Genomic DNA, 23,746 nt, shown 5'->3' on the forward strand with positions numbered 1-23,746 from the left:
GATTCATAAGGAAATTGTTTCATTAACTCCTTTCAGCTATCAGGAAAATTAAAGAGCAAATATGGATTACAAATGTTAATAACAGCTGACCAGCCAAAATGGCTCATTTACTCTGAAGCAAAACCTTTCTACACTTAATTTTTTTAAAAATTGTTATTTTTGGCCAATGAAGATTATAAAATGTAAAAGTAGAATTGATAAGCATAACCTTGAGAATAAATTGTGAAAATAAGAGTAGGAAAATGCCCGTGTGTTTCTACTTGTAAAGACAGATAACATTTCAGAACTCATTTCATAAATAAAATAATTTGACCAGCATCATCATTATGCTATTTTAACTGCAACAAGAAAAGTAACTTAAAAATCAGATTTTGGGAGCAGCCAGGCAAAATAAACATCAAAGTTATACACTAGTTCTAATGTTAGGAACAAAATAATTTACAAATGGAGGATCAGGCTCTGTGGTGTGTATGTCACAGAGTTGTAAAACTAGCATCCACATAACATTGTGAGTTCTTCTGTCTACCTGGACAGCCACATAGAAACCACGCCTGTTTCTCTTCCAAAATACAGAATGATGCCCATTCTATTTCCTAGGAAGGGATAAGTTTTAAGGCCTTATAAAAAGATAAAGTTACTAATTGCCTCCATTTTTATTTTCCTTTTTTTTTTTTTTTTTTTTTTTTTTTTTGTAATCCACCTTAAAGACTTGGGAAAAAGTGAACCTAGCAAATAATAAATATAAATAAAAGAAAAACATCTATTTAAGATCACTTGTAATTTCTCCCACACTTAAAAAAAAAAAATCTTACTGACTACACCTTACACTTATTGTTGAGTTATTGACCCATTTTAAAATTTCCCTTTGTAACAAAACTCTTAATCAGATTTCCTACCCCACCAATACCCCTCATGAATATATGATGCAAAATTTAAAAATATCCATCAAATGCAGAAATATATTTTTAAAAGAACATGTCATAACCAACTAGAATTTAAATTAGAAAATAATACACTTCATTACATTGACAGAATAAAGAGGGAAAAGCATCTGGCAAAATACAAGGATCATTCATGATAAAAATTCACAAATTAAGAATGGAAGAGAAGCTCCTCATTCAGATAAAGGGCATCTGTGAAAACCTGTAACTTACACTATATTTATTGGTGAAATACTGGATACTATCCTTTGTCCCTCAAGTTCAGGAATCCAGTCAGTGTGATAAAGACCAAAAAAGCATAAAAGGCATAAAGATTGGAATGGAAATATTAAGTCTTTATTCACAGAAATTTAAAAGTATATAAATTTATCATATAGATGTTATCTATAAAATCAACCAAAAAATACTAGAAATAATTAAATTTAGCAAGGTCGCAGAATATGAAGTCAATGTAGAAAAAAAGCTGTGCTTGCATATACTAGAATGACTAATTGAAAGTAAAATTTTAAAATCTATAATAAAAAATTACAAATATTTTAACAGATATTAACGAAGACCTACATAAACATACCATGTTTAGGAATAAGTAGAATCGACATTGAAACAATGTCAATTCTCCCCAAATTCTGTATAGATTCAACACCATTCTGATCAAAACTCAGCAAGTTTATACAAATTTACAAGATAAATCTAAAATATTTAAGAAATCCCAAATAACTTTAGGTAGCCAAATATGATTTTTAAAAGAAAAACAAGGTTACAGCACTAACACAACCTGATTTCAAAACTTACAATATTACAGTAATCAAAATAGCATGGCATTGGCATAAGGATGGAAAAATAGATCAATGAAGTAGAATAGAGTTCCAGAAATATATCACATTTAGAGACAGTGGGGAAAGGAGAATATTTTCAACAAATGGTGGTGGGACAAGTGACCAAAATGCAAATTACTTCAATTTATAATAAAAATTAATTCAAGACAGATAATAGACCTAATGGTAAAAGCTAAAACTGTAAATCTATAAGATATCATGGAAGAATATGTTCACAATCTTTGAGGAGGTAATGATTCTTAGAGAGTACATAAATATCACTAATCATAAGATAAAATAAATTAGATCTTATCAAAATTAAAAATGTCCATGCTTCTAAAAAAAAAAAAAAAATGAAAAGTCAAGCCACAAACATACACACGCACACACACATCCAGAAAACATATATCATACCAATTAATAAAAGACAGTCTAATTTTTAAAATTGGGAACATGCTATAATAAAAAATACATAAAACACGTATTTAGAAGTGTTCAGCATCTTTAATCATCAGGAAAATGCAAATTAAAGCCACAATGATAATACTGTTTCACACCCACTAGTATAGCTACATTTTAAAAGGCTGAAAACACCAAATGTTGGTAAGGATATGGAGCCACTGAAACTCCTGTAACATTGCTGGTGGAATTATAAAATGGTACTCATATTTTGGAAAACTGCTTGGCAATTTCTAATAAAAGTTAAACATATGCCTACTGTATTAGGGTTCTCCAGAGGGACAGAACTAATAGGATTTATGTATATGTGAAAGGGAGTCTGTTAGGGAGAATTGGCTTACTTGATCACAAGGTGAAGTCCCATGACAGGCCCTCTGCAAGCTGAGGAAGAAAGCCAATAGTGACTCAGTCCAAATCCAAAATCTTCAAAGGTAGGGAAGCGACAATGCAGCCTTCAGTCTGTGGCCAAAGGCCCAAAAGCCCCTGGCAAACCACTAGTGTAAGTCCAAGAATCCAAAGGCCAAAGAGGCTGGAGTCTGATATCCGAGGGCAGGAGGGATGGATGGAAGCATCCAGCATGGGAGTAAGGTGAAAGTCAGAAGGCTCAGCAAGCCAGCCTATCCCACCTTCTTCCGCCTACCATGTTCTGGCTGTGTTGGCAGCAGATTGGATGGTGCCCACCCACACGGAGGGTGGGTCTTCCTCTCTCAGTCCACTGACTCAACTGTCAATCTCCTCTGGCAGCACCCAGACACACCCAGAAAAAGATATTTTATCAGCTGTCTAAGCATCCTTCAATCCAATAAAGTTGACACCTTTATTAACCATCACAAATACCCTATAAGTGAGCATATTTGCTCCTGGGTATTTACTCAAGAAGTATGAAAACAAATGTCCACACAAAGATTTTTATAAAATGTTTATATGTCAGGCACGGTGGCTCATGCCTGTAATCCCAGCACTTTGGGAGGCCAAGGAGGAAGGATCACTTGAGCCTAGGAGTTCAAGACCAGCCTGAGCAACAGAGTAAGACCTTGTCTCTACAAAAAATAAAAATTGAGGTGGAAGGATCACTTGAGCCCAGGAGGTCAAGGCTGCAATGAGCCATGATCACACACCACTGCACTCCTGCCTGGGTGACAGGAGTGAGAGTCCGTCTAAAAAAAAAAAAAAATGTAGTGGCTTTATCTTTAGTAGCCAAAACAGCCCAAGTGTCCATTAGCAGGACAGGCATATATATATACACACACACACACACACACACACACACACACACATATATATACACACACATATATATATAGTGGTACCAAAATAGGGACAAAAAAACTAGAGAAAACAATAGGACAGATTTTTTAAATAGTTCATATGAAAGAAGCCAGATACAAAACAGTACATATTATATTTTATTTACAGAAAGTTCATGTACAATCCAAACTAGTCTATAGTGATAAAAATCAGAATAGTGGTTGCCTGTGGACGTGGTGTATACAGAAAACTTTAGCTAGAGATGGAAATGTTCTATATTTGGATTGAGATGTTGTTTACCTGTGTGTGTTCATTTGTCAAAACTCATTTAATTTTACATTTAAGATGTACACATTTCAATGTAGGTAAATTTGATCTTTTTTTTTTTTTTTTTTTTTTTGAGACGGAGTCTTGCTCTGTCGCCCAGGCTGGAGTGCAGTGGCGCCATCTCGGCTCACTGCAAGCTCCGCCTCCCGGGTTTACACCATTCTCCTTTCTCAGCCTCCCGAGTAGCTGGGACTACAGGCGCCCGCCACCTCTCCCAGCTAGTTTTTTTGTATTTTTTTAGTAGAGACGGGGTTTCACCGTGTTAGCCAGGATGGTCTCAATCTCCTGACCTCGTGATCCACCCGTCTCGGCCTCCCAAAGTGCTGGGATTACAGGCTTGAGCCACCGCGCCCGGCCGGTAAATTTGATCTTAATAAATTATTTAAAAATATAAAATATCTTAGCTCGTTAGTCAAAAGTCATTGCTGAAATAACATTACCCGGTGTCAGTAAGAAATATATGAGTTCTCAAATACAGAATATTGTTGAGGAATTTTGTGATATTTGAAAGCCTAAGGTCTCTTATTCGTTGGCTGGCCATAGCACAATCTTGAAAAAGAAATGTTGTGTCCGTACATATTTAATTATGAACACCACTATATGGCTACTAAAGAACAATCCACCTTTGCCCAAATTCCATTACCAGCTTACCTGGGATCAGAGGTATAGATGTGGAATTCAAGGTCTTATACTGGAATGAAGTATGGGGAAGAAAGCGGAAAAAGCATTAAATGTGTGGTCTGTGCGCTATGTATTTTCTGATGACTGAAAGTCTGAATTTTCTAGGAAATACAAAGCATATTTCAATTTTCCGAGTTTTCTGTGTTTACAGATAACATATACTTTTCTTAGCATTTCCAGTAAGCAAATGGGAATGTATACTTAAATTTGTTCCATAGGTACAAATATTGAAGGAAAGATAAATGTGTAACTACTTGATACCAGTGTGACTAGCTTAAAATGAAACATTTTTATCAGTGAGTTGCCTGGATATCATGATTGTTTAAAATCAGACAACTAAAAAATTATTTTAATTAATTTACCATTTTTTAGAATATAAGTCACAATTTTTTATCCCAATGATAAAAGAGCAGGCAACAGAAAAGAAATTAAAACCAATCTCTCAATCTCTGGTCTGAATATTCCTTCCAGTAAATGGTAGCTCCTTACAAATACAGAGGACAGAATCAAAGTGACTTAATTATAAAAACACAGGTTAGTATTGGTAATAGTTCCCTGAAAGAATGAAGAGTTTGAGTTTTTCCTTATTTGTAGGCAATTACAAGAGTGTATTCAATTTATTGTTGGAATATGCTGCACTCTACTGCAAAATAACATACAAAAGCTTTTCCTATTTGCAGACTTGAGAATTTTCATACATTTTTTAAAAATATAAATCATTCCAAGAAAATTCAGTCTACTCACTATTTTCAGGCTCATATAGTTTCTTCATACAGTAGTTCCCAATCTTGTTATGGTCACAGACACTTTTAAAACCTGGATGAACACTGCTCTCGAGTTACTCTTCAGAAAAAAAAAAACATATATGTTTTTACACATAAAATTTAGCAAGTAACTTCCAGAAGTTCACAAACTCATGATGAAGAGACTCTTCTCTAAAAGAATCACACTATCAATTCATGGTGATTCTTTTAATGACCAATTTAATTCTAACTACTAATCAACAAATTACATAGAGAAGTGGCTCACTACAAACATGAGAAACTCCTTGTTAGATTTCCATGTAGAATATTCATTTGATACAGGTGGTATTTGACAGACTGTTAAAATGTACAACAGGAAAAAAATGCCATGATTTCATTTGTTTTAAATAAATTTATATTTATTTATTTATTTATTTATTTAGACAGAATCTCGCTCTGTTGCCCAGGCTGGAGTGCAGAGGCATGATCTCGGCTCACTGAAACCTCCGCCTCCCAGATTCAAGCAATTCTCCTGCCTCAGCCTCCCGAGTACCTGGGATTACAGGCAACCGCCACCACGCCCAGCTAATTTTTGTATTTTTAGTAGAGACATGTTGGCCAGGCTGGTCTCAAACTCCTGATCTCAGGTGACCCACCCGCCTTGGCCTCCCAAAGTACTGGGATTACATGTGTGAGCCACTGCACCTGGCCTCGTTTTAAATAAATTTTAAATATTATAAATCAAAACATGTCATATTTTAAAATAATGGCCTATGAATGTATAGATTATTTAGCAACAATTCTTAGTGTACAGATGAATTTGCAAACCCTCAGGAATATCTCTAAGAACCCTACTCCCACCACAGTCCTGTGAAGCCAAATGACTGGGAAAAGCAGAAATAGAAAAAAGGCTACTAAGAGAAAGTATTTTAATTTAAATGCAGAAGAATACCCTCAGAGAGACAGACAGAAAGACTATGTTTTTAAAAAGGAAATTTATTATACAATCCCTATAATTATACTGCACTGCTCTTTTAAAATAGCCATAGTTTGTTTCAATATGTTATTTGCATTTTGTTTCAGAAATATTTCTTAACAGAAAATTGTTTTCATTTTCATTTATAACCTGTAGTGACCCAAGTGAACTGAGTTCTATAAATTATAATGCACAACAGGAAAAAAATGCCATGACTTCATTTTAGTTTTAAATAAATAAAAGTGGTGAGCCAACGATTTGGCAGAGCAAAGCCCCAAGGATATGACAAACAAAAGGGAATATGGAATTTGCAATTGCAGATTAAAATTGAAGAAGAAAACATTTGAGTTGCAAATACCATATTAAAAGTGGACACTGCTTATGACTGCTGTATGCAATAATTTTCAGGCCCAAGGTGATAAGTAAAAAATTGTTTGCTCTATTTAACCGTTGAATGCTTGGACTACTCTTGTATCCTTAAGATGTGAAGTGTTCTTCACTAGAAGTAAACATTAAGGTCATTTGCCATTGATTGCTTAAGGCTAGTAAATATGTTTAAGGAGTTTAAAAGCTTTACTTTGGGAGAAGTCGGGATCAGATCGCTTAATAAAGCCACTCTGTGTGGGACCATGACTAAGTTTTGCTGTGTTTACAGACATTTTGTCACAGAATCAAAGTTAACTTTTTAAAAAAATTCTCTTTGCCACAGAGGAACCCAGACATGCTCTATTTGCAAACCGACTGCATGAAACAAAAAGCACAGTAATTCTGAAGCTGTTGGCTTGGATAAAATGAGAATGTAATTAAAAAGAAAAAGATTAGCAAAAGAACATGCTGGGAATTGAAAATAAAAATCTGAAATGATGTCCCAGCCTGCCCATAAGGTCTTTTCCACCGTGTAGAGAGCTACCTCAAATGCTCTACTTGTCCCAGAGTCTACGTTCTTTCACTACTGTTGCCTATTTCTGTTTTCTGCTTTCAATAATCTATTGAAATAATCAAAATTAATTACATTCAGAATGTTTTCTGTATTACTCTGATGCTAATAATCACCTCAAATTTATTTGTGCATTTCTGTACTGGAAAGAAAAAACAATTTCTAGAGTTTTACTATATCTTCCCTTTAATTCTAAGTTCCTTGTCACTAATTCCTTTCCCAACACTATGTTATTTCCACTGAGAACATTACCAATATCTTCAGGAAAATTCCAGCCTCATATTTTAAGCCAGATTGATTCTTGGGAGTATAAATAAACTTAAGAAGGAAAGGCTTTTTGACAGTGTTTCTCCACAGACCAATAGTATACAAAACACAGAAGGCTTTTAAGCACATTTCATAGGGATCACTGACTTAGAACAGAAAGGGACCATGGGAATCATTTCGTGAAACACTCTCATTTTGCACATAAAGGAGCTGTGGCCCACAGAGGTATATGATTTACTGAGGGTGACCCAGTTAGTGGCCATAAACCAAAAGGTCCATAAACCAAAAGCCCCAGTGATGCTAAATGTTTGTTATGAAGAGTAAAAATCCTCCCAGTTTATAAGGAGTAACTTCATTCTTCCATTTTCTATTTCCATTATGACTCCCCTGGTTTAAATTTTAATCTCTATTTTGGATGACTTCAAAATCTCATTCTTCTAAATTAATTATCTAATACCCCAAAGTTGCACTTATCTTCCCACAAATCTACTTTCATCTGCCTTGACAAAGCCAGCCCTAATTTTCTGTAGTCCTCATTAGAAATTATTACAACAAAAATTCACATCCAATCTGAAGTTCGAGAGCCAGAAAAAAAATTTCCCATTAAGATGAGATAAAGTCAGTATCAATTATTAAGCAGAGGAAGACACAAGAGGGAAAGCAGCTTTCACATGAAAAAAAAGAAAGAACTCTGATTTTCTGACGCATTTTGTCATTGCAGTAAAACTTTCAGAGTTAGAACTAGAGACCTAGACATTAGCTAACCCAGCATTTTCCAAGTATTTCTTTGAACTCTAGAGACACAGCATAGTACTGGTAATGATTTTGTGGCAGGATAGATTAAGGAAACTACACAGTTATACCAAGTTAAATTCATTTGTTTCATGTAAAATTCTGATAGCCTTTTATGCTAATAGGCCTAGTGATACTCCAAAATTACTGGACATATGTCTGAAATTTATTTGAGCAAGAAACCCTTTTAAAGAGGATCCTACAGAGTTAGTGTTTTGAGGGGTATCACTGGGGAAAATGCTGATCTAGACCAATTCAACAAATTGTAATGTAGTTAATGCCAGAGTCAGAACAGAAACCAAGTCTTCTCATGTGTGTCTTAGGCCCTTTTGGTCACAAAAACATGTTCAAACCACTTCAAATAAGAAGAACATGATGAGAGGGGAAGAGACAAGCAGGGAACCTCATCCAAGGTGGGCTGATCACAGGACTTCCAAGGCTGTCCCTTAGAAGAGTCACGATAATGGCATCTGTAGCACAAAACTCAAATTTAGTTTTAATTCTTAGTCAAATAATATGCACAGTAAAATTTATTGCATGTATAAGGATAATACATTAAAACTACTTAAATTACACTTTAAATAAAATCACACGGAAACTCTCATGACATATATTAAGCGAACTTTCAAAAAATATGTTCTAAATTTCATGGCTAAATTCCCACTGGCAAAAAAAAAAAGGAAAGTTTTCAGAAACAATAAAAATAATAGCTGCAACTGACTTAAACTTCAAATATGTTTAAATCAGTGAGGTCACGATGATGCACAAGAAAAAAATGTATACAGCACTTTAAGAGAATGTTGGGTGATATGGTTTGGCTCTGTGTCCCCACCCAAATTTCACCTTGAATTGTAATAATCCCCATTTGTTAAGGGTGGGACCAAGTAGAGATAATTGAATCATGGGGGTGGTTTTCCCCATGCTGTTCTTGTGATAGTAAGTGAGTTATCATGAGATTTGATGGTTTCATAAGGGGTTTTTCCCCCCTTCACTCTCCTCTCATTCTCTCTCCTGCTGCCCTGTGAAGAAGTGTCTTCCACCATGAGTGTGTTTCCTAAGGCCTCCCCAGCCATGCAGAACTATGAGTCAATTAAACGTCTTTTCATGATAAATTACCCAGTCTCGGGTATTTCTTCACAGCAGCGTGAGAACGGACTAATACATTAGGTTAAAAAATCACATTATGTTTTTCCTGTATAAACTATACCTGAGGTAACATATGAAGGAAAGCTTCTCCTTACCAAAGTTTTTCTAACTCATAGAGGAAGAAGGAATTATAGAACTATAATGTCACCATAATAAAATAATAGATCTAATCAATGATCCCCAGGGCCTTTAAGTCACAAAAAGAGAGACACACAGAATTTTCATGTGTCTTTGATGAAACCACCTGTAAAGTATTCCTGCCCTAAAATTGAACCTGAATTTGAGCAACCCTCTAATTCCAAATATCCTTTACAGTAAATATAGCAGTCGTAGGGGCAAGTTAAATGACATCAGTGTAGTGCAATCAGCAAGATTCACAATATGAGAAACTCTGTCCTGGTTTCCTTCAACAAATAAATTGCATGAAAGAAGAAAAGAGGGACAGGGAAAATACAGATTTAAGAAACACAGCAAGGAATTTAAAATGCATCTTTTATTTGGATCCTAACAAAATTATTTTTAGGTATGGTAGTGTTACTATTTTTTTTAAGTAGTTAACTTTTAGAGATATGAGCAGGCACTATTCATAGGTATTTAATAATCCAGGGTTGAATGAGAGCTTTTAAAGATGAAACAAGGTTGACCCTAAAAAAAAAATTATTGGAGCTGGGTGATGGCTATATAGAGGATTTGTTATGCTCTTCTCTCTATTTTTGTGTATTTTTGAAATTGTCTTAATAAAAAATTCTTGGAAGTGTTGCTAAATCATAGTATCTTTTTATACCACATCAAATTAAGTTTAAGCCAAAAGAAGACAACAAATACTTGATTATAAAATGATCAACGTTTACCTCTTATTTATATATTTGATTATAAAATCAGTCATTTACTTTTCAGATATTCTTTTTATATCTAGAGAATTTCAATCCATCAATTTTCCACTGAAAAATATCATAGAGTAATAACTACCACTTACTGAATACCACTGATTCAGAAATCAATGCAGAAGACAATTAAAATATAAAACTGACTTATTCTAGTTTATCTAACAGTTTTATTTTATGTTTGATATGTCATGTTGAATCTTTATAATAAATTTTAAATCACACATCACAGAATTTAGAAGAATGAATGCTTCTCTTTAACTCTTTCCCAAGTTAACTGCTTTTCATGACACTCCTCCTTCGCTAAATTAATATAGATCTGTGTACAAAATCTGTAGCTCAATCTTGGACTTACCCTATATTTAATCACTAGCCATTTCATGAATCTGTTTATTCCCTAATCGATTATATTATTAAAAAATCCAATAAATTACTCATAGGTTATTTGGAAAATCTCCTGGATATGAACAAATCTTTATTAAATAAATAGAAAAATTACTGTATATTTTCAAAATATAGATTTTTCTTCCCATATGAACATTCTTTGAATATTTTTATTAAATTAAATTTAAAATGTCAGTCTTGGTGAGACGATAAGCGAAACCCAAACCCTGCCACTAACATTGTGATCTTAGGCAAATTTTTAATAACATGGAAGAAGCTTAGCCACTTAGGAGAGTGTAATATTATATAAATCATAAAGTAGGTAAACAACATTCCCTACAAGGAAGATTTTAAATCTGGGGTGAATAAACTCCTTCTGTAAAGGACCAGAGAGTAAATATTTTAGGGTTTCCAGACCATAAGATCCCTGTCACGACTATTCATCTTTGCTATTGTAGCACAAGAGCAACCACAGACAATATGAAAACAAGTCAGAGTAGCTAAGTTCCAATAAAATATTACTTACGACACTGCAATTTGAGTTTCATATAATTTTCATGTATCAGGACATATTACTGTACTATTAATGTTTTCCAACCATTTAAAAATGGAAAAGCCATTCTTAAATATAAAGTCATATAGAAACAGACAGTGAGCTGTGTTTGACCAGTGCTATAACTTGTCATCTCCTACTGAACTAAAATCAGTTTTCTTGTTAATCGTATTTTGTTTCTTACAGCATTACAAAAGCAAGCAACATTATTTACATGTTTAATATTTAGGAGAAGCATGATTGCAACAACAAATGACTTTAGCGTGAAGGATCTTCAGTACAATTCTGTTTGAATTTTTTGTTCTAATTTTAAATCTTCAGACTAAAGGAAACTTGGCCCTTTAAAAGTCTCTGAGGAATCCAAGTTATAAAGCAGCTGAAAGAAGTACTCTTAAGTGACCTTACACAATTACCATTTACACCAACGCAGGTGACAATGGCCAGGGAAGAGTGAGTTTAATTTAGGGTTTCTAGATGTAAAGGCGAACTTCATTAGAAAGAGACTACAAAGGAGAAAGTTATCAGTCTACTGTATGAAATAGCAGTGGGGAAAGGTTATATATGTTTGCCTTAAGTTTTAGGGTGGAAGATGAAGAAAAATCAGTAGCCTTTCTTATAATAGCTGCAATAGTACAGAGAACATTAAAGTGCAACAAAATGCAGTTCTCACTATAAAAAGTGGATATAAGGGAGGAAAATGAAACAATATTGGAGGTAATAGGTGCTCAAAATGCAATGTAATGCCTTCCCTATGAAAACTTGTATGCAAATAATTTGAAGAAAAAGTAAAACCATCTCTTCCAAATGCCTGAATCCTTAAGTACCTGAATCAAGAATGGAGCTACGTACAAACATTAGATGAATTCAGACTCTAATCAAAGAGTCAGGGTGACACAACCAATATTTTGTTAACCAACACCTAAATAATAAAGTAGCTACCATCTATCGGTTGCCTATCAGGTGCTGGCAATGTCTCAGGTGACACAAACAGTGTACAAAGCTCTCATCTATATAATAAGGGTTGAAAAAATAAGTAACCCTTAGGGTCACACAATTATAAACAGATAAGGCAGACATGTGAATCCAGCTTTGGCTCCAAACTTCAAGCTCTTTCTCATTTTTTAGCAAAGAGACTTTTTTCAATATCCCACATCTGCTGTTCCAAGTTCCTTAATGTACAAAATGGCAATGCATTTTAAACAAGCCATCAACTTCACAGCAACACACAGCCTAAAGAAGTTCAAGCTCAAAGTCTGGAGTCCTAGTTGCCTTCAGATGGCATTTTCAAGTCCCAGTGTTCCGAACAGATACTAAACAGAGAGACATCAGACAAATGGCAGCTTAAAATCAGTTAAAAGTTGGGCTGCTGTCTATGATGTATTTCACCACTTTGATTCTCAAATCACTTCCCTAAAGCTAAAACTAAGAGTAGAGGGCAGATTGTTTAAATCTGCATTTGAAACCTATGGTTTTTATTTATAATTAGTGGTTTGATTGCAAAGATTAAACTTGTCCTAAGAAAAAGAGTTCAAACTCTAATTCACAAAGGAAAAGCTTGAACTGGAGCCTTCACTTCCAAAGACAAGAAAAAGGAAACTGTTTCAGCAGGAGAGCGACAAACAATTCTCCAAACACCTCTCAAACTCTTCATTTAATTAACAGGAATGATTTCTTCCCTGTAAAAAGACAGAAACGGTGCCATTTCTCCTGTCTGTGTTTCCTTTCACAACTGGATACCCTGGGGCTTCGACTCAGGACTTCGAAAGTAGGCCAGTGTTAATAACCTCCAAGGCCTGCCGGGTTGATTAGCAGGAGAAATGTGGTTACAAGAACATTGCTAAAGGGCCAAGTCATGTGAGAGGAACTGTCAATGTTCAGAAAATGCAGAATGGGAAAGTCTGAACACTTCTCATGTTAGGTCCTCTAGTATCAAAAGCAAGTATTCTTGTTAGAAAATGACTTCATATTAATGAATTGTGGGAAGTGACTAAGTGAGCTTTACATAATGGAAAGATAAATGAAACATTTGTTTATCTATCTTCTCTATTTCCTTTTCTGTATTTCTTCCTTTCTTATTCGGCCTTTGATAAATTCTATAGCTACATCTTATTTGTTCTCTTACAAGACTACTGTAATCTCCTTTTCAAATAATTTCCCATTATTGAGTTCCACAGATTTTAACTTTTACTTTCTCTTTGTCAGAACACTTGTTTGTGCATTTTTTTCTAGATCTTTTGCCTCAGTATTTCTTGCTGCAATATGGAAACTGCAGACTGAATAGACATAGGAAAAATATGTCCTCCGGGAGAATAATTACCAGTCAAATCCTATCTACCACCATCACCCCACCAACAAGGTAATTTCTGTTTCCAAGTTCTTTCTGAAATTCTCCCAGGCACTTCATGGTCAGAACACCCAGGATGAGATACACTAGGATTAGAACACATGACAACAAGAGCATTTAGGCAGCCTGATTTACCTGAGGATATTTTGACAGCTAGTAAAGTAAGGGTCTGGGACTTCTGGGATTCCTGAATGCAGCTTGACCAGGTAGTTGGGCCACTTCAGAATATACTGAGCACAAAATTTGTTTGCTCTGTCAGTTCTCCTCTCCAGCCAAATTTATTACCCTATTCAAAAGTTATTTATATAAATACTTTGGCTATGTAACTGTGTTCATCCATTCTTGTGTCACTATAAGGAAATACCGAAGGCTGGGTAGTATATAAGAGGCTTAATTGGCTCATGGTTCTGTAGGCTGTATAAGAAACAGGGCATCAACATCTGTTCAGCTTCAGGTGAGCGCCTCAGGAAGCTTACAGTCATAGCAGAAGGCCAACATGGGAAGCCAGCATGTCACATGGCAACAGCAGAAGCAAGAGAGAGAAGAGGGAGGTCTCAGACTCTTTTAAACAACCAGATCTCACATGAACTGAGTGAAAATTCATTGGTCACCAAGGAGATGGTGCTAAACCATTCATGAGGAATCTGTCCCAGTGATCCAATCACCTCGCATCAGGCCCCACCTCCAAAAATGAGAATCACATGTCAACACTTGGAGAGAACAAACATCCAAACCATATTAGTAACATTACACAAATCATTCTTATTTGCATAATATTAAATTATTTTGTCATTCTGAGAAAATATATAAGTCAAAGAATGCAGGAAAAGAATTGTCAGTGAAACGGCATTTGTTGGATTATGTGGGCTTTGTCTAAACTTGCAGATGAATGGTTTATTCATCTACTGTTGTTTCATCTACTTTCTTTTTACCTAGTTCTATATTTAGTATCTCTGAGAACTCAAATGAAATTCTGGGAAACATGGAGATGTTTGGAGTAGGCACGTGACTTTAGCAGAAAAGAAACACTTCATTTTTGACAAAATATCAAGTATACAAAACTGAATAACATAGACATAATATATAATAAGGATTTGAGAAAGACATTTCCTTAAAATATTTTCTGAGAGACTTTCATTCTGGTTCATCCTCTTTCTGTTCCTCTGGTGTGACTGCTTCTAAGCATACACACAGGGAAACCAACTTCATCACCTTCTTACACCACATATAGGATTTTCGATAGCAGAAATATGAGTGTGGATTAAAATCTGTGCTGCCATTGGATTCTAATACACTTCAAATCGCTTCGGTACAGTTTTATGTAGCTGAAACCATTTTGATCAATTTGTGTGGTAAGCTTAGATGTTAGTCATGTAACATCCACAGGAGTTAATGTAGTTCTTCAGAGATAAATTACATTCCGTACCACAGTGCATTGCACTTCTGAAATGCATATAGAAACTAGATGGTGAAATGGACCGCATACTATAAAGAGAATGTCACAACTTTAGCACCTTTGATTGTGTAAACTACAGCACTATTGAAACTTCCCACATCCCTGGTTTTTATGCTATTTCTAACGTAGACCGTGGTTTTAGTTCTAAGCATGTCCATGATTTTCAAATATCTGTTTTATTTCTTAAAATCACTTAAAAGTCAATATTTATTACAGCCTTTGTACCTTTATTACTTTTAGAATTCTCATTAAGTTACAAGAGTTATGCAAATTGCGTGTTAATTCATTCTATAAAATAATAAAGATATCATCTGTCTTAAAAAGTCCTTTCCATACTGAAAACAATTGTATACTTTTGTATTATTTTTGTTACCTCTGTCAAAATTTTACTATGAATTTTTAAAAAATAAATTACAAATATAGTTCATGTATTCAGACACAAAGTGATCCAAAAAATCCAATGTGCCATTTCAATAGTTTGATTTGCAATATGGGTTAATACATAATCAAAAACTACTACAGGCTAGAAGACTATTTTCCAAGGAGTTGCACAAATTGTAAGCCTTTTTCATTTTCAGAGATTTGATAAGAAGAAATTGAATTTTCCAAGAATCATCATTTCATTTTATTTAAATATATCTCCTACCTACAAAAGGCAAAACAGCAGCTTTACCCATTGTTGAACTTCAGGTTTTGGCTGCAAAAGTAACAAGATTTTTAATTAGGAAATGTCATGTCCCCATATTCTAAAAGATTAATTTTCTCTCCACTATAAAAGCAAGCAGGGGAACTCAATCCCATATACTTTTATACAATATTTCTCTTCCCATCTCATTCAGAATAAAAAACAAAATTCTCACCATGACTCATAAGGCCTTAAATAATCTGCCCTCACTCCACCTCAATATCAAGCCTGTCTTCAACCACTCTCCCAGTGGTTTGCTTTTCTTCTACCAGTCATGTCTCCTTGCTATTCCTTCTATGCCAAAACATATCCCTGGCTCAGGGCCTTTGCACTTACTGTACCCCATGTCTGAAATGTTCTTTGCCCACAGAGCCACGTGGCTCACTTCATCAGTTCATTCAACACCCTGTTCAATGTCATCTCAAAGAGGTCATTCTACCTAAAATCTCCCATCTTTTATCTCATCCCTCTCTGTTCTCTTCTGCCCATAGCAGGTGCTCAAATATTTGAAATGTCTGAATGAGTGCTGTAAGAAAACAGTGGTGGCAAAGATGAAACCATTTTTCCCAAGCCTGAGGGACATCTTCATGACAACCCTTGACATGAGTCTGGAAGGATGAGTAAGAACTCACTAGGCAAGAAACTGCATGCAGTTGTGCATAACAGCTGGTGGCTCAGGAAACTGAAATACAGAGTAAAAGGGGGTGAGCAGCTGGAGATGTAGCCTTGTCTGCCTTGCAATGGAACTTGGTCACTGCGAAGCAATTATGGCTTTTAACTCTGGAGAAGAGCTGATTTTCAACAAGATTAGGACTTTTTGAAATACTTCACAGACCAAAAAAAAATAGTTTGAAGGACAGAAGTGAGGCAGGTAAGAATAGAGTACAGGAGACAATTTAGTGGCCCAGTCGAATAGTCATGATGGGAGTTTGAATTTAGGCTGTATAATAGAGTGGTAATAGAAAATGATGCCTTTTGCTTGTTAGAAAATCAGCAGTGATGATTATTCCATGTAAATAAAACTTGTAGTCATGTAGAATATTTTTCTTTCTTTATCTTAGTATAATTTGCTGAGCAGATGCAATATGAAAAAAGGAGAGAAATAAATACAGAAAAGTATCTAGTTCATTAGCAACTTACCACATTCTCTAAGAGATACCAGATGAATGGTGATTATCTCACCAGGTGCTGCGGCTCCTTGAAATTGCAACCAGTAAAATACATACCAAAAATGTTTCTAGAGCTTTTGAATTCCCATGAGACAAATGCATTTGAAAAGGCTTGCAGGTAATACATGGAAAATAATTGTAAGCAGTATATAGGGAATCTGACGAGTAGAAAGGACTGCTCAAAGCGAGATTAATACACAGTATTAAACTCAAATCAATAAAATTCTCTCTGGACTCAAGTACTATCTGGTCTTCACTTGGGTGATAAAACTGAATAATGAAACAAAACGTTCCATCATTTTTCCATATAGCAGCCAGAATTATGGCCTGAAGATGGAATTTTGAAAAGATTAGAAACTTTTTCATGCTCAAAATAGCTTCATATCTAATAAGATTGTACCCAAATACACTAGTTGGTGAAGAGAAAAGTGTAAGGATTCTTAGCTTTTCTGCCTTATTTTCTACTAAGTAAAAGCCACTCTGCTTATGGATTTAAAGAATATGATGACTGCATTTGCACATATATTAATATATTACCTCTCGCAAATCCAAACCCATCTTCTTTTTCCTACACAGACTACATTTCTTTTTTGCTAATTGGCTCATTGTTAGGCACAGCCAATCAAGAGTCCTGGAGGGACTCTGCCAGGTTAGAAGAGAAAGAAGGGATTTGCAGAAGTCCCCGGAGCTAGTGACTGTCCTGGCAGTTCAGCAGCAGATGCCCCCCAACAAAGGCCACCACAGTAGTGGTGGCTCTCAAGTTATCAATTTAAGTAGTCTCCATCAAGTTCCTTGATCACTAAAGTAATGAGCAGCATCTTCCAGTGCCTGCCACACCTTCTACTCAGAGATCTGAATCACAGCCCTATTGATTCTTTCTCTAAATTCCTTTCTTGTGTACTTTCCCCCATCTCTCGAAGTAGTAGCCCACAGAAAGTCTCTACAGAGGCTTCCTCTGTACATTTTAGTGTTCTCTTTTACCCTTAATAGTTAACCACTTTTATCTCATTAAAAATACTTTATGTAAAATTTTCCCTGCTCAAATTACTGGCATGGTTTCTGTCTTATGACTGGACCCTATCTGATATAGTTTATGTTTGGAAATATGTCACATGCATATTTATTCATCTCAATATTATGAGAGTTATAAAATTAAAACACAAATTCAGTTAAAAACTAAATGAGAAATTTGAATATGCATATTCATTAATCTGGTAATCCTCTAATAGGTAATTATCCTACAAGAATTATTGGATAAGTGCCCAAAAATTAATGCATAAGAATATTTTTCTCAAACTTTAAAAGAACAGAAACAGATTGAAACTATTTCAAATATAAAAGGAGACATGCTGAAGGATACCTAAAGGTCATAAAAGTAATGTAATATAAATAAGTACAGCTGGGAAAAGAATTCATGCAAACTTAAACTACTAACTAGAAAGTTGTCAAAACCAAAGCAGCAGCTTTCTCCATCCACCTCACAAGAACCATATCATCTATCCTCACAACCTGTTCTCCTAGTCCCCATATGCTGCTCTCCTTTCTTTTCTTTCCGTAGCACTCCAATATGCTGTCTCACTCATTTTAAATGTTAGTTGTTTATTGTCTCCCTTCTCTAGAATGCTTACTATACAAAAGCAAAAATCTTGGCTTTATTCACTTATGTATCCCAAGAAGCTAGAACAATAAGTGGCACATAGTAGATGCTCATATGTCTGCTCCATTTTTTCTCTTTCTATAGATTTTCAATTTCTTTTTAGTCCCCAGCTTACACATGGTCATATATGTCTTGGTTGTGGTGGATAAGCTTTTTCATGCGCTGCTGGATTCAGTTTGCCAGTATTTTATTAAGGATTTTTGCAACTCAACTATCAGTGGTTAGCACAATTTTTTTTAGTTCCATAGTTCCAAATTGTTGAGGAAGAAACCTGCTAGTATTCATCTCATCTTTTTGAGCCAAGTCAAAAGTTGTGAAAGCCTAGATTAATCCTCCATTTGTGGAGGGAATGGTGTATGCCATGTCCTCTATTCCACTGCCCATTTGAAATTCATAAGGAGATATGGATGGGTCAGGAAATGTTTTGCATTTGTAATACAAAAGGGATTCCTTATTGTAGCATTATTTTCAGGAACTATTTAGTGGCATTATTTTAAGTGTAATAATAGAAACTAAGTACCTCTTCATTCATATCCACATATTAAAAGTGACATTACAGACTATATTTATTCACATGGAAATATGTTGATTGTATATAATTAGATTTTTTAAAGACATAAAATAAAAAAGAGTAAGATTTTAAGGAGGAAATGCTCAGACATTGGCAAAACAAGCATCAAAAACATCTAGGAAACCATGACCACACCAAGTGGACTAAATAAGGCACCAGTGACCAGTCCCGGAGGGGTGAAGATATGTGACCTCTCAGAGAGGGAATTTGAAATAGTTGTCTTGAGAAATCTCAGTGAACTTCAAGATAACACAGGTATTGCCTAGGTTGTCTTCCAGGCTTTTTTAACTTTTAGGTTTCACATTTAAGTCTTTAATCCATCTTGGGTTAATTTTTATATATGGTGTAACAAAGGGATTCAGTTTTAATCTTCTGCATATGGCTAGCCAGTTATCCCAACACCATTTATTACATAAAAAATCCTTTCCCCATTGCTTGTTTTTTTGTCAAGTTTCTTGAAGATCAGATAGTTGTAGGTGTCTGTTCTTATTTCTGGGTTCTGTATTCTGTTCCACTGGCCTATGGAACACCAAGATTAATAAAACAAATATTATTACAGCTAAAGAGAGAGAAAGACCACAATGTAGTAACAGCTGGAAAGTTCAACACCCACCTTCAGCATTGGACAAATTATCTAGATGGAAAATCCACACAGAAAAACCTGATCTGATCTGCACTATAGACCAAGTAGACCTAAAAGACATTTATAAACATTTCATCCAACATCTGCAGAATTTACATACTTCTGGTCAGCACATGGAACATTCCTAAGAATAGACCATGTATTAAGCCAAAAAAAGTCAAAAACATTTTTTAAAAATGAAATAATATCAAGTATAACTTCTCACCACATGAAGTAAAACCAGAAATTAATAAAAACAGAGACAGTGGAAACTATAAAAACACATAAAAATTAAATAATATGTTCCCGAACAACCATTGGATCAATGAAGACATTAAGAAGAAAATTTAAAATTTTCTTCAAACAAAGGAAAATGAAAACACAACATACCAAAATCTATGGCAGGCAGGAAAATTAGTAGTAAGAGGCAAGTTTATAGCAATAAATGCCTACATCAAAAAGTAGAAACATTTTAAATAAACAACCTAACAATGCATCTTAAAGAACCAGAAAAGCAAGAGCAAACCGAACCCAAAAATAATAAAAGAAAATAAATAATATCAGAGCTAAAATAAACAAAACTGAGACTAAAAAAATACATAAGTTAACAAAATGAAAGAAGTACTTTTTTGAAATGATAAACAAAATTGGAAAACCGTTCGTTAGTCACACTAATTAAGAAAAAAGGAAAAGGCTCAAATGAATATATCAGACATGAAAAAGGAGACATTACCACTGAGGATTAGTGACTATTATGAGCAACTATAAACCAATAAATTGGAAAACCTCGAAGAAATAGCTAAATTCCTAGACACATATAGCCATGAAGATTAAACCATGAAGAAAACCAAAACCTGAATAAACTAATAAAAAGTAATGAAATAGAGGTAGTAATAAAAAGTCTCCTAGCAAAGAAAATCCAGAACCTGAAGTCTATATTGTTGAAATCTATCAAACACTTAAAAAATGAATACCAATCTTACTCAAACTATTCCAAAAAAATAAAATAAAATAAGGAGGAGGAAATTCTTTCTTTCTTTCTTTCATTTTTTTTCCAAGACAGGGTCTTGCTCTGTCACCCAGGCTGCAGTGCAGTGGTGCAATCTCGGCTCACTGCAACCTCTGCCTCCTGGGTTCAAGCGATACTCCTGCCTCAGCCTACCAAGTAGCTGGGATTACAGGCACATGCCACCATGCCCAGACATTTTTTGTATTTTCAGTAGAGACAGGGTTTCACTATGTTGGCCAGGCTAATCATGAACTCCTGACCTCAAGTGATCCACCTGCCTCACCCTCCCAAAGTGTTGGGATTACAGGCGTGAGCCACCACACATGTCCATGATCATTTCAGTCAGATGAAAAAAAAATGATAAAAATTCAACATTCCTGCATGATAAAAACACCCAAAAACTGCCTATAGAAGGAACATACCTTAACACAATAAGAGTCATATGTGGCAAACACATGGCTACTGTCATACTCAATGAAGAAAAATTGGAAGCTATTTCTCTACGATCTAGAACAAGTCAAGGATTTCCTCTTTCACCACTTTTATTCAACATAGTATGGGAAATTCCAGCCAGAGCAATGAGGCTAAAGACATAAATAAAGGGCATCTAAACTGGAAATGAAGAAGTGAAATTACCCGTTTGCAGAAAATATAATATAATCTTATAATTAGAAAAACTAAAAACCACCAAAAAACTATTAAAAGTGATAAACTTAGTAAAGCTGAAAGATTCAAAATGAACACAGAAAAATCAGTAGCATTTCTGTATGTCAACAGGAAAGAATCTGAAAGGAAACCAAGAAAGTAATCCTATTTACAATAGATAAAAATTAAATTAAAATACTTACAAATAAACTTAACCAATGAAGTGAAAGATCTCGACGATGAAAACTATAGAACATTCATGCAAGAAATTGAAGAGTTCACAAACAAATTGAAAGATACGCCACGTTTATGGATTGGAAGAATAAATATTGTTAAAATATTACTACTATTCAAAGTAATCTGCAGGTTCAATACAATTCCTATCAATATTCCAGTGCCATTCTTTACAGAAAGAAGATAATATCCTAAAATTTGTATGGAACTACAAAAAAAAAAAAAAAAAAAAAACCTTTGAATAGCCAAAGCAATCCTGAGGGAAAAAAATCTAGAAGTATCACATTATCTGACTTCAAATTATACTACAAAGCTATAATGACCAAAACAGTATGATACTGGCATAAAAAAAGACACACAGGCCAATGAAACAGAATGAAGAACCCAGATACCAATCTATGCATTTACAGCAAACTCATCTTCAACAAAAGTGCCAAGAACATACAATAGGGAAAGGACAGTCTTCAATAGGTGGTGCTGGGAAATTTTGATATCCACTGGACTCATTTCTCACCATATACAAAATTAAAATCAAAATGAATTAAAGACTTATATCTAAGACTTTAACCTATGAAACTACTAGAAGAAAATATTGGGGAAACATTTCAGGACATTGTTCTGGGCAAAGATTTCTTGAGTAGGACCTCAAATGCACAGGCAACCAAGGCAAAAATAGGCAAATGGAATCATATCAAGCTACAAGTCTTCTGCACAGCAAAGGAACTAATCAATAAAGTCAAGAGATAACCCACAGAAAGGGAGAAAATGTTTGCAAACTACTCATCTGATGAAGAATTAATAACCAGAATATGTAAGATGAACAACTCAAAAGGAAAAGAAAACAAATAATCCAATTTAAGAATTGGTAATAGATCTGAATAGAGATTTATTGAAAGAACACATACAAATGCCCAATAATTAATTTTTAAAATGCTCAACATCACAAATCACCAGAGAAATACAAAACATGTATATCATCTCACCCCAATTAAAATGGCTTTTATCAAAAAGACAGGCAATAACAAATCGTGGTGAGGCTGTGGGGAAAGAAGAACCATTGTACATTGTTCGTGGGAATGTAAATTAGTACAGCTACTAGGAAGAACAGTATGGAGGTTCCTCAAGAAATAAAAAATAGAACTATCATACAATCGAGCAATCCCACTGCTGGCTATATATCCAAATGAAAGGAAATCAGTATACTGAGACATCTATACTCCCATGTTCACTGCAGCACTATTCATAATAGCCAGGATATAAAATCAACCTAGGCGTCCATCAACAGGTGAATGGATAAAAAAAAAGTGGTACATATACACAATAAAATATCATAGAGCTATGAAAAAGTAGTCCTGTGTACTTGTCTTGCAACAAGATGAATTGAATTCATATGTGGGAGCCTAAAAATTTGAACTCATGGCAAGAGAGTAGAATGATGGTTACCAGAGGCCGTGAAGGTGGGGAGATGAGGAGATTGAGGGGAAGAGCAGAGGGTTAATGGGCACAAAATGCAGTTATAAGAAATAAAATTTAGTGCATAGCAGCACAATAGGGCTACTATAGTTAACAATAATGTATTGTATATTTCAAAATAACTACCAGAGCGGAATTGGAATGCTCCTAACATAAAGAAATGTTTAATGCTTGAGGGGATGGATATTCCAATTATCCTGATTTGATCATTACATATTGTATGCTTGTATCAAAATATCACATGTACCTATAAATGTGTATAACTTGGGTATTTATAACTTAAAAATGTAAATAAATAAATAATAAAACAAACAAAAGAGTAAAAGTTTATTTCTATATGTATAAAATTCTGGAAGGGTATTTACCAAAGTGTTATAGTGATTATGTTGGGTGATGAGAATATAACTTACTTTTATTTTCCCTTTTAATGATTTTTTATATTTTCAGATTTATTTTACAATGACCATTTTCTCATGTTATAACAATAGAATAAAGCCACCTACAGTCTGCAGGAGGAAATAGAAGACAAAAAAAAAACATTTATTTTTATAAAACTCGGTTACTCAAGAAGACATCCCTAGCTAGATAATCAAAACTATCCTGTCACATAAAAATTAAATAAAAGTTAATCATATAGTAGGTGAGCTTCAACAATGATACAAACTGCAATAAATTGAAATATATTAAGGATATTTATATTTATAAATTAATAATATTTTTAAAAATGA

General features: G+C 34.5%; 1 protein-coding gene across 2 annotated transcripts in view; it reads right to left on the reverse strand.

Moving 5' to 3' along the window:
* Positions 1 to 4,171: 4,171 nt before the first annotated feature.
* The window catches only part of LOC105481888 (zinc finger matrin-type protein 1-like), a 414,279-nt gene continuing 394,704 nt past the window's right edge, over positions 4,172 to 23,746 (reverse strand). For both annotated transcript variants that reach the window (XR_011625911.1, XM_071100232.1), the window contains 2 exons: positions 5,216 to 5,314; positions 4,172 to 4,481 (listed from right to left, as the gene is read on the reverse strand). The gene's annotated coding sequence lies outside the window, so the exon portion shown is untranslated. The remainder of the gene's footprint in view (positions 4,482 to 5,215; positions 5,315 to 23,746) is intronic.

Source organism: Macaca nemestrina, chromosome 7 (genome assembly GCF_043159975.1).
Source record: "Macaca nemestrina isolate mMacNem1 chromosome 7, mMacNem.hap1, whole genome shotgun sequence".
NCBI classification, from domain to species: Eukaryota; Metazoa; Chordata; class Mammalia; order Primates; family Cercopithecidae; genus Macaca; species Macaca nemestrina.